The sequence below is a fragment of the Tamandua tetradactyla genome, chromosome 5 (genome assembly GCF_023851605.1).
Source record: "Tamandua tetradactyla isolate mTamTet1 chromosome 5, mTamTet1.pri, whole genome shotgun sequence".
Classification (NCBI taxonomy): Eukaryota; Metazoa; Chordata; class Mammalia; order Pilosa; family Myrmecophagidae; genus Tamandua; species Tamandua tetradactyla.
The window spans coordinates 20,162,617-20,175,653 of record NC_135331.1 but is presented as its reverse complement, the minus strand read 5'-3'; the positions used below and the strand labels follow the sequence as shown (position 1 = coordinate 20,175,653).

At 40.9% G+C, this 13,037-nt stretch overlaps 1 pseudogene; it reads left to right on the top strand.

The window, feature by feature from the left end:
* Window positions 1-10,544: 10,544 nt before the first annotated feature.
* Window positions 10,545-12,192, top strand: LOC143682976 (elongation factor 1-alpha 1 pseudogene; annotated as a pseudogene).
* Window positions 12,193-13,037: the final 845 nt, after the last annotated feature.

Sequence of the window (13,037 nt, the reverse complement as noted above, 5' to 3'; positions counted from 1 at the left end):
ACTAAGTGGGGGCATGGCTTCATTGGATGGTGGGCTTCCATCTTCACAGCCTTGTAAACTGGTAGGGAAGAGACCTTCTTACCCCTCCTCTCTCCACCCCCATCCAGTTAGAAGAATCCTGGGGAAGTACTCGAGCTCATCTTTGGACCAATCACTGTAGTTCAGGGAATAATGAGTAGATGAAGTCAGTTAAGACAAATTTCCACACATTGGATCAGTTACCCAAGGGCTTCCCATGTACATGGTTACTGCGGGGCTTGTTAGAGACTGGCAGCCATCGGATCTGTGTCTATTGCTCAGGGAAAACACTCTTATACATTGTCAAAGCTTTATTCCTAATGAATCCATTACATTTCCATGGCTATAAATAGTAAATCTTTTCCCTCTCCTTCCAAATGCAAATATTTTGAGCATTTTAATGATCGCTTTCCAACGCTCACTTTCAAAATTATCTTTCAAAAGGTTTGTGCCAACGTTTACTCTCACAAACAGATGGTGGTGGTCATTTTTGTTTTGTAAGTTGTCATTGCTCTATACTGACAATTCTCAATTGAGGGTGATTTTGTGTGCCCAGAGGACAATTGCTGATGTCCAAATGGAGACATTTCTAATTATTGCAACTTGGGTGTGTGTGTTTGCACGTGCACCATAGGCATCTAGTGTGCAGAGGCTAGGAATGCTGCTAATCATTCTGCAATGCATAGGACAACCACACACAACAAAGAATTAGCTGGCTTGAAATATTAATAGTGCCAAGTTGGAAAAACCCTGGGCCTTTACAAACATGGTCCTTATCTTTGGATATAAAGTAACCTCAAGTGTCTGGACAAGAAGATTTTGCAGCATGCCTTATGACTGGTCTTGGCATATTGAGGTACACTTGAGGTTCTGTTTTCTAGTTTTGGGGGGAGGGCATTGAACATGGCAGGTTAAAGTTTCCAAGGTATCCATTTGAACTGCTCAAAAAACTCACTCTTCCAAGCACTGCTAGACCCTTTCTGTTAGGGGTAGCATTTAGCAAAAGAAGGCTAGATCAGGTTTCAATTTTTTTCAAAGCTAAATATATATATACAAAGTGTTATAATTTTTTGAGATATATTTCATATGCCATAAAATTCACCCATTTGAAGTGTGCAGTTGAATAGTTCTAATATGTTCACACAATTGTGCTCCATTACCATGCCTAACTTTTGAATACTTTCAACACCCCAAGAAGAAACCCTGTACTCATTAGCAGTCACTCTCCATTTCTGTGCCCTGCCTCCACACCCCAGCCTTAGGAACCCACAAATCTACTTTCTGTTTTTATGAATTTGCCTATTCTGGACATTTCACATAAATTGAATCATACTATACATGGCCTTCTGTGACTGCCTTCTTCAATTAAAGCTAGTATATTTTTATTCCACTTTATATTAATTTTAGTGATATTCTCTCAGTTGTAATAATGGAAAGTTGGAGCATTGCAGAAGAAAACTGAAACTCTTCCAATACCTTACCTTTACTTCATGACTCTATTGCTCTATCAGCTGTGGCTTGATGAGGGGTTTCTAGTTATGGGTAGCAGCCATATTATATTAACGAGGTGGTTATAATTTAGTAGTTGGGGAAAATGATCAGTAATAAATAAAGTAATTTCAGTGATTTATTTATAGATCAGGTTATAGTTTAATGTGAGAATTACCAATGTTTGGTTTCTTTCTATTCTGACCCTTAAGGGCATTTAGTGCAGAACAAAATAGACCCCCCCAAATAAAACAAAACCAAAAACCTCCCACTATGAACATGGTTTGGTCTCAGCAAATTCATACAACAGAATAATTTCTCTTTAACTTTAAAATTCCTTATTTTGCATCTTTCTCCACTCAACTAACTGCTTCCCCTCACGTGACAACCCCAACTAAGGGTAATATAGTAGATTGGATAGTGTTACCCCCAAAGTCATGTCCACTTGTAATCTCAGAACATGACCTTATTTAGAAATAGGGTCGTTCCAGATGTAGTTAGTTAAAGATCAAGATGAGATCAGACTGGATTATGGTGGATCCTAAATTCAAAGCCTGGTGTCCTCATAAGAAGAGGAGAGGACAAAGAAAGACACACAGACACAGAAAAGATGGAGACACAGAGACGAAACCCATGTGGAGATGGAGGCAGGAACTGGAGTTAGGCTGCCACAAGCCAAGGCTCGCCAAGGACTGCCAGGTGCCACCAGAAAGCTTCAGAGGGAGCACAGCCCTGTGGGCACCTTGATTTTGGACTTCTGACCTCCAGAACTGTCAGAAAATAAGTTTCCTGTTGTTTTAAGCTGTATTAGTTATTAAAGCTGCCGGAATGCAATATACCAGAAATGGAACAGCTTTTAGAAAGGGAAATTAATAAGCTGCAAGTTACAACTCTAAGACTATGAAAATGTCCAAATTAAGGCACCAAAGGAGGTTACCTTCACTCAAGAAAGGCCGATGCCATCCAGAATACCTCAGTCAGCTGGGAAGGCACGTGGCTGGCATCTGCTGGTTTCTTTCTTCTGGGATCCATTGATTTCAACCTCTGTTTCCTGTAGTTTTCTCTCTGAGCATCTGTGGGCCTTCACTTAGCTCCTCCAGTACACTACTCTGGGTTCTGGCTTGTTTAGCATCTTATGGGAAGGCACATGGTGACATCTGCTGGGATCTGCCCATGTCTTGGCATCTGCTTTCTCTGTTGGCACTCTAAGCATCTCTAGTATCTGTGTCTCTGTCAGCTCTGAAGCAACTAAGTGTCTGCATCTGAGGTTTCTTCAAAATGTTTCTCCTTTTAAATGACCCTAGTAAACTAATCAAGACCCACCTTGAATGGGTAGAGTCACATCTCCATCTAATCAAAAGGTCACACCCACAATTGGGCATGTGATATGCTCTGCAAAGATATTCTGATCAAAAGTTTCCACCCTACATTACTGACTCAGGATTAAAAGAAACATCTGCCCCCCGCAAAGATGGGGTCAAGATTAAAACATGGGGGTGGGCCATGGTGGCTCAGCAGGCAAGAATGCTTGCCTGCCATGCCAGAGGACCCGGGTTCGATTCCTGGTGCCTGCCCAGGTGAAAAGAAAGAAAAGAAAAAAAGGATTAAAACATGGCTTTTCTGGGGCACATAATAGTTTCAAACTAGCACACAAGCTATCCAATTTGTGGCATTTTGCTATGGCAGTCCTAGGAAATTAACACAGGGGCCACTATCTTCTCATTTAGAAGTACTATAATGAGGGAATAAAGAGCAGGGATTTTGGTTTCTTCCTACCTGAATTTAAATCCTGACTCTTTGTGTGACTTTGGGCAAATTACTTAAGTAACCTTAGCATCCTCCTATGTCAAATGGAGGTAATAAAATAACTCCTTATAGGGTTGTTGTGAGGCTTCAATAGTTAATATACATAAAGAACTTAGAATAGTGCCTAGAATATAGCAAATGCTATGTAAGTGTCAATAATATTATTTTCAATGCTGTTTTCAGTTCAGTGATTAAATATGACCATCATTTTCCAAGGCTCTGAATAGAAATAAACTAAACATTGGTAATTCTCACACTAATTTGTAATCTAATCTAGCCCTCTTTTGCTAGAGTACTTCAAATACCATCCTTAAGGCAAAGAATTCAACTTTACCACTTGATCAAACCCTTATATCACACCTATAAGCAATATTATGTATATAGGTTATATAGTCTTATGAATAATAGCAGCCTAGTATGGGATGGTGGAGAGCATCTCTGGGTTTAAGAACTTGAGGTCTCAACCAGGACAGTACTTCGCATATAATTCAACCAACACATTTTCAGTATATACAGAAAGTTTATCCAGTAATAGAAATACTGTCTAGAGCAGGGGATAGATGGCCTGCAGGCCAAATCCTACCAGCTTCCGTTTTTGTAAATGAAGTTTTATATGAACACTGCCACATCCATTCATTTACATTTTAGCTACGGCTGTTTTCATGCCAAGGGCAGAGTTGAGTAGCAGCAACAGAGACTGTATGCATGCCAAGTCTAAAATAGTTAACTATCTAGACCTTTACAGAAAGTTTGCTGACCCCTGCTCTCAACCCTTTGTACTCACTGACTGAGCAGCATCATCAGCATTACCTGGGAGCTATTAGAAAGGCAGAATCTCAAGCTTCACCCAGGCTTACTGCATCAGAATTTGCATTTTAACACAATCTCTAGGGGATTTATGTGCACACACACACGCAAAAAAAAAAAAAATTGGAGAAACTCTGGTGTAAAGGACTCTCATTTTGGTAGGGAGAGTAATTATGTGACTTTGGTAGCTTGGAGCTTATGTACCCCAGAAAAGCACGCTCTTAATCTTAACCTATTCCTGTGGGTGTGAACCCATTATTAATAGGACCTTTTGATGAGGTTAGTTCAGTTAAGGTATGGCCCAATTGAATGAGCGTGGGTCTTAATCCTATGACTGCAGTCCTTTAAAAGCAGAATGAAATTCAGACACAAAGAGAAAAAGGTGCAGGGAGCAGCCAGAAGTTGGAAGTCAAAAGAATCTGTGTTCTAGTTTGCTAGCTGCCAGAATGCAACACACCAGAGACAGATTGGCTTTTAATAAAAGGGGATTTATTTTGTTAGTTCTTCATAGGAAAGGCAGCTAACTTTCCACTGAGGTTCTTTCTTACGTGGAAGGCACAGGATGGTCTCTGCTGGTCTTCTCTTCAGGCCCCTGGGTTCCAACAACTTTCCCGGGGGTGACTTCTTTCTTCATCTCCAAAGGCCTGGGCTGAGCTGCAAGTGCTGAGGTGAGGAATGCCAAGCTGCCTGGCTGTGCTACGTTGTGGTCTCTCGTTTAAGCACCAGCCAATTAAGTCAAACGTCCTTCATTGCAGCAGGCACGCCTCCTAACCGACTGCAGATGTAAATCAGCAACAGATGAGGTTCACGTACCATTAGCTCATGTCCGCAGCAACAGAACTAGGTATGCTCACCTGGCCAAGTTGACAACTGAATATAACTAACACAACCTGGAAGAGAAAAGAGAAGTTAGGAGGAGCTGTCATGGACACTGCCTCATGTGATGGCTAAGTTCATGTGTCAACTTGGCCAGGTTTTGTGTCCAGCTGTTTGGTCAAGCGAGCATTGACCTGATTGTTACTGTGAGGACATTTTGGAAACTTAAATTGTCACTAAATTGATTGCATCTATGGCTGATTACATCTATAATCAACTGAGGAGATTGCCTTCAACAAGGAGAGAAGTCTCATACAATCAGTTGAAGGTTTTAGAAGGAGAAGTTATGATTTCAGCAGGCAGAGGAGAGAATTTCCATTTCTGTTTCAACCAGCCAGCCTTTCCTGGGGAGTCATTGAAAACTGTCATCAGAGTTCCCAGGTTGCAGCCTGCTCTGGAATTTGGGAGTGACCATCCCCACAGTCGTGTGAGTCAGTTCTTATAAAAATCTCATAATATTTACAGTTATCTATTATTGGTTCTATTTCCCTAGAGAACCCCAACTAATACATTATGTGACAGCCAAGGACCAAGGCTCACTGGCTGCCAGCCACAGAATACTACAGTCTTCTGGGAGAAAGTATTGCCTTTTTGATGCCTTGATTTTGAACTTCTCCTAGCCTTGAAACCATGAACTAATACGTTCCCGTTGTTTAAACCAATCCATTGCATGGTATTTGTTCCATCAACCAGGAAACTAAAACAGTGCCTTTCAGGGTTCCTTCAATGCCAACATTCAAGTGAAGAACTTAGTTGATCTTTTTTTTTTTCTTAGTTGATCTTTAATTTGTCTTTCACTGATGTTAAAAATTGGAGCTATAACTTGAAATTGATAAGTTTAGAACTGGAAAGAAATTTAGAGATTGCCATTTCTTTCTTCTCTCCCGTTTAGGACTATTTCCCCATTATTTTTCATTTCATCAGGGTCTGTGAGCTTGCAGTGCTGGAGAACTTAGCACCTGAGTAAAACCAAGTAAGACCTGTTTAGTTGTAGTCAGTGAACTAGGAATCAGAAAACCTGGGTTCCAGCCTCATCTACACTCTACTCTTGACCAAATACCAGACGAGAGTCCTAGCATCCTCATCTGTAAAATGGAAACAATTTTACCTGCTTGGAGTTTCTTTTGAGGATGAGTTGGAATACTATATGTGAAAATGCTTCATCATTCATAGAGGAGTATAAAAGTATAAGAAATTATGCAGCAATTGCATGGCACAGAACTTGAACATAGAAATTGCTGCCTAATTGTCATTGGGTGGCTATTTTTTCCTGTGGGAGCTAGTCCAATTATAGCCACTAGATGTCAGCAAAGAGTAAGCTTCCCCTCAGAGACTACCCTGGCTGAGAATGAAAAGCTTTCCCTGATTTCAAGTTAATTCCCCTTCAAGCACATATCACCCCACCCAACACTTCTCTACTCCAGACCCATCCAAATGTCTTTTGTGTCTGTCCAATTCCTACCATAAGAACAATACAAACAAAATGCTTTGAGTTGCAAATTGAAAGTGACAGCAATTTCCATGTTCAAAGGCTGAAGTTTACAAATAGAGATTAAACCTGGGGGGGTTTATGAAACATGGAAAAATGAGTGAAAATTGATGAGGTAATGGGAAAATGAAAATATTTAAACAGATTACTTGCTCTCTAAGCCCCTGTCCAAACTAGGCCATCCATCCACCCATTGTCCATTCAACAAGACATATATATTCGTGGCTTGGGAATATAGATAGATACACTCCCAACTCTCTTGGAGAATCCAGAAAAGCATTAATTATACATGTGTTGAGAGCTAAGATATCTAGGGAACCATGTAATGGGAGTGATGTAATTTTTGGAGTGGATTAGGAAAGGCCTCCCAGAAAATGATGTCCTCCTTGGAGGTGAGACCCAAGGATGAGTCAGGGTTGGCAAAGGGAAGGGGGCACATGAGGGAGCAGGCTGCTTGATGGTTCACTGACCGCCATATAATTTTAGAGCACTCAGATCAAGGAAAGGCGTAACGACCCCAAATTACTGTGATTCAAAGACACAGCTGAATTCTATGGTACTTATTACAACATCCTCTCCGTACATTTGCAAACTTCTCATCCATGTACATGGAAGGCAATATCTACTCAGTTTACACAGGGGCAACTGGTTGTCCAGATTTCATAGAGTCCTCATGATAACTCAGTGACCTCCAGGATTACACAGGGCACAATCTCTGTCCTCAAAGAGCTTATAGTTCAATTACAGCAGTAGTTGTCTCTGCAGTCCCCTCCCTGCCACTACACACATTATCTTTAACAGTTCAAGGGGTCGCTTATATTGAAACATTTCCACGTTTTGTTCATGTGTTTCCTGGATCTGTTTCTGTTTCTCTAATCATATTTCTTCCACCTCTTCTCCAACACTCATCAGAATGGAAGTTTCAAATTGGGGTTCATGAGCCCCTAAGGGGACTCTGGCTACAATTAGACATCTGTGAACTTGGATGAGGTGGGGAAATTACTTTGTTTTTAAAGAATTAAAAAAGCTATCCATTTTCTGCCTGCAATTTAGTATTTCTCCTTCCATTATTAATGAGGGCAATAAACCAGAATTGTTTTAGTGGTCCCTGTGGTTTTGTCACCAGTAGAAGCCACTTATGTTTGCATATCATGTGTAAGGTTGTTACTGATATCTCAGAATTAATGCTCATCATGGTCATTGCTATATCTTATTATTAGTGCATTAATAAACACATATATTGCTATATCCCAAATTGGTTTTTCAAATTATTTTGATAACGATTTCAATATAATTGGTTCCTTTGTAATCCTATGTGTTTTATTGTAGGCATTTACAAATATAGTTCTGAAAGGGGCCCTTCAGCTTCATATAGCTGCCAAAAGGAATCCATGGCACAGGGAAGGTGAGAACCTCCATGTGAAGTGTTGATTGATGTTCTTCGTCTTGATCTGCATTCTTGTAGGTATGAACCCATTGTACTTGGGATCTCTTTTTTTAAAAAATTTATTTATTAATTTAAAAAATTTGACAAACGAACTAAAACATTAACATATATAATCAGTAATTCACAATACCATCACTTAGTTGCATATTCATCATTTCTTAGAACATTTGTATCAATTCAGAGAAAGAAATAAAAAGACAACAGAAAAAGAAATAAAATGAAAACAGAAAAAACAAAAGATTATAATACCCCTTACCCCTCGCTTTCATTGATCACTAGCATTTCAAACTAAATTTATTTTAATATTTGTTCCCCCTATTATTTATTTTTATTCCATATGTTCCTCTCATCTGTTGACAAGGTAGATAAAAGGAGCATCAGACACAAGGTTTTTGCAATCACACAGTCACATTGTGAAAGCTCTATCATTATTCAATCATCCTCAAGAAACATGGCTACTGGAACCCAGCTCTACATTTTCAGGCAGTTCCCTCCAGCCTCTCCACTACATCTTGGATAACAAGGTGATATCTACTTAATGCATAAGAATAACCTCCAGGATAACCTCTCGACTCTGTTTGGAATCTCTCAGCCATTGACACTTTGTCTCATTTCTCTCTTACCCCTTTTGGTCGAGAAGGCTTTCTCAATCCCTTGATGCTGAGTCTCAGCTCATTCCAAGATCTCTGTCCCACGTTGCCAGGAAGGTCCACACCCCTGGGAGTCATGTCCCATGCAGAGAGGGGGAGGGTGGTAAAACTGCTTGTCGTGTTGGCTGGAGAGAGAGGCCACATCTGAGCAACAGAAGAGGCTCTCTTGGGGGTTACTCTTAGGCCTAAATTTTAAGTAGACTTGACCTATCCTTTGTGAGGTTATGTACTTGCGATCTCTTGAAGATTTTTTTTAGTTAAGGTATGGCCCAACTGAATGAAGTTGGGCCTTAATCCAGGTTACTAGAGTCCTTTATATACAGAAGAAATTCAGACATAGAGAGAGAAGGCCACAGGAGAAAGCCAGAAGTCAGAGGGAACATTGCCATGTGACGGGAAAGCCAAGGAACCCAAGGATTGCCAGCCAACCAGAATGCTACCGACCCTGGGAGAAAGCAAGCCTTCCAGCCTCCCAAACTATGAGATAATAAATGTAAGTCAACCCATTTGTATTGTATTTGTCTCAGCAGCTGGGAACCAAGACATTCTGAAGACTTCAGAGTTCCTTAACTTGACTTGAACTCAGCTCCCCTCCATCTGGGTGGACTCACAGGACACATCATGACTCACTTTGCCTTTGTGGGCCCCTTCCTCCATAAAAGATACTAATTTTTTTTACATCTATGTTGGTATAAAGATGAATATAATCCAGGCTGGATTTCATCATATATATTCATTATTATTATTATTACATATTTTTTCTTCTGGTTTTAAAAGCAATTAAAAGACTTTTTTTCTGGACCCTGGGCACTGTGCCTACTGTGCTTAATGGAGAAGTCAACCCTGAGTGAACTTGTCCATTTCCATTTCTTCAGCTATTACCTATGTCCTAAGGACATTTTTGTTCTCTCTCCAGCATCGTAATCTTTCTTGAATGGCAGACCTAACTGTACAGTCACTCAGTGAATATCCCTACTGGCTGTCCCAGAGATTTCTTAAATGCATCAAGTCCAAAACTGAATGCACTGCCTTTCCATCCAAACCTGCTGTTGTACCAGAATCCTTATTTGCACTACCATCCAATTAGTCCCAAAATGAGAAACTTCGGAGTCCTCTGTGACTCCTTCCTTTCCTTTCATTCTTTAAAATTATTTTTTTATTTTGGGATAATTTCAAACTTACAGGCAAGTTGCAAAATAATACAAACTACATACATAGAATTCCAGCATACCCCCACCTAGATACCCTGACTCACCAATTTTAACATTTTGCCCCCTTTGCCATATATCATTCTATCTACCCATCTATCTATCTGTATTTCTATCTATCTATTTTCTGAACACCTGAGTGCAGGTTGTATGTCATGCTCCTTGAATACTTAATCTGCCCATGTACATTTCTTAAGAACAAGGGTATTCACTGATGTAACTAACTTAAGTTCAATGATCAGGTTCAAGAAATTGAACACTGATATAAAGGTCACAATTTATATCCCATTTCCCAATAATGTCCTTTGTCCTTTCCTTCATTCTTCATATCCAATCACTTATAAAATCCTTTGAACACCACTTCCCGCATCTGTCACAAGTCTAATTCCTATCATCTATTCATGATATCAGTGACCTACACTGGGGTTGAATCTTGTGCCTGGAATTCTCCCACAGCTCCTAACTAGTTTTCCTGTGTCTCCAGAGTCCTCGCTGTCTAGAGAAATCTTACTGTGAACGCTGGTCTGATCATCTCCTACCATTGCTCAGTCTTTGTACTATTTCCTTAATCTGCCCTAAATTAGCAGTGGCTCTCAACCCAGGGAGTGTGATAAAAGTGCAGATTTCTAGGTCACAGTGCAGAGATGAGCTTCCAATTCATCTACTGGTGGATGGAGACCTGGCATCTGCATTAAAAAAAAAACAAGTACCCAGGGTGGGCCATGGTGGCTCAGGAGGCAGAGTTCTCACTTGCCATGTCGGAGATACGGGTTCGCTTCCCAGTTCCTACCCATGAAAAAAAAAAAAGGCACCCAGCTTATTCTTTTGTGGGGCAGTTCTTGGATCATGTTTTGAGAAACACAGTAATACCAGCTAAGTATAGCATGGCAGTCAATTTCCTTTCTGACCCGCCTCCAAACTATCTTCGTTGTTGTTTTATTTTTTCATTTTGAATTAATTTCAAACTTACAGGACAGTTGCAAAAATAATACAAAACCCAGATTTTCACAATGGGTTTGCCACCAGAACCCAGATATTTTGAAAAACATTGCTAAATCTTAAGCCAAAATGGGAAAGGAAAAGATTCATATCAGTCAGAATTGCCATCATTAGACGTGTAGATTCAGGCATGTCCACCAGATCTACAAATGTGATAGAATCAACAAAAGAATCACGGAAAAACTTGAAAAGGTAGCTGCTGAGATGGGAAAGAGTTCCTTCAAGTATGCCTGGGTGTTGGACAAACTGAAAAGTTGAATGTGAACGTGGTATCCCCATTGATATCTCCCTGTGGAGATTTGAGGCCAGCGAGTATTATGTGACCATCACTGATGCCCCGGGACATAGATACTTTATTTTAAAAACATGATTACAGACACATCTCAGACTGCTGTCCTGGTGGTTCCTGCCGGTGTGGGTGAATTTGAAGCAGATCCATGGGCACATCCTTCTGGCTTAGACATGGGTGTAAAACAACTAATTGTTGGTACTACAAAGTGGATTCCATGGAGCCACCCACAGCCAGCAGAGATATGAGGAAATCGCTAAGGAAGTCATTACCTGCCTTGAGAAAATTGGCTACAACCCCATCACAGTAGCATTTTTGCCAATTTCTGGTTGGAATGGTGACAACATGCTGGAGCCAGGTGCTAAAATGCTTTGATTCAAGGTATGGGAATTCACTCCTTAGGATGGCAATGCCAGTGGAACCATATTGCTTGAAGCTCTGGATAGCATCCTGCCACCTACTCATCCTGCTAACAAGTCCCTGCGTCTGCCCCTCCAAAACTGGTGGCATTGGTACTGTTCCCATAGCCAGAGTAGAGACCGGAATCCTCAAACTGGGCCTGGTGGGCACCTTTACTCCAGTCACTAGTACAACTGAAGTAAAAGCTGTTGAGATGAACCGTGACACTTCGAATGAAACTTTTCCTGGGAACATCATGGGCTTCAATGTCAAGAGTGTGTCTGTAAAAGACGTTCATCATGACGATGTGGCTGGTGACAGCAAAAATGACCCACCAAGGGAAGCAGCTGGTTTCACTGCATGGGTGAACCAACTTAGCCAAATTATCGCTGGGTGTGCACCTGTGATGGATTGCCACACCGCTCACATTGCTTTGCAAGTTTGCTAAGCTGACGGAGGAGATTGATTGCTGTTTTGGTAAGAAGGTGGAAAATGGCCTCCCCCAGTACTGAAATCTGCTGGTGCTGTCATCAATGCTATGACTCCTGGAAAGCTCATATGTACTGAGAGTGTCTCTGACTCTCCTCCTTTGAATCATTTTGCTGTTTCTTATGGGAGGCAGACTGTTGCTGTGGTGTCATTAAGGCAGTGGACAAGAAGCTGCTGGGGTTGGCCACTTCACCAAGTCTGCCCAGAAAGCTCAGGAGGCTGAGTGAATATTATCCATAACACCTGTCACTCCCTCTTAGTGGTGGGAGAACAGTCTCAGAAGTGTTTGTCTCAATTGGCCATCTAAGTTTAACAGTAAAAGACTGGCTAATGATAACAATGCATTGAAAAACCTTTGAAGGAAAGGAATGTCTTATGGACCATTTATTTATTCTGTATGGCAGTTGTAAGTTATTAGCTTTTTAAAATCAGTGCTTTTTAAATTGGAAACAACTTGGTCAAAAATCTGTCACAAAAAGTCCCTTGAGGGACAGGAGAGAAAAAAAATGAGACTATTAAGCTTTACCACTAGGGAAACCCCTGATATTGTTTCAAGCATTAGGGACTCCCAAGCGAATAGGCCAAGCCTATTGAGGCTTGCTCTTGTGAAGCTTATTTCTGTAGCGGAGAAGCTAAGTTGATCTATAATTATGGCTAAGAGTTGCTTCCAGAAAACTTCTTTTGTTGCTCAGATGTGGCCTCTCTCTCTAAGCCCAACTCTGCAAGTAAAATCAGTACCCTCCCCCCTATGTGGGACATGACATCCAGGGCGAAATTCTCCCTGGAAAAGTGGGACATGACTCTCAGGGATGAGCCTGGCTTTTATACCATGGGACTGACAGTGCCTTCATGACCAAAACGGGGAAAATAAATGTAACAAAATAAGTTATCAGTGGCTAAGAGAGTTCAAATAGAGCTGAGAGGCTATTCTGGAGGTTTCCCTCACTGGCTTCAGCTAGATATTGCTAATTACCAGGGTTTACCACACCCCAACCAAAACCATTCTTGTAAACCTTAAAGAACACCCAGGGCTTTATCTGAGATCCTATAACAGTTTCATACACTGAGATTA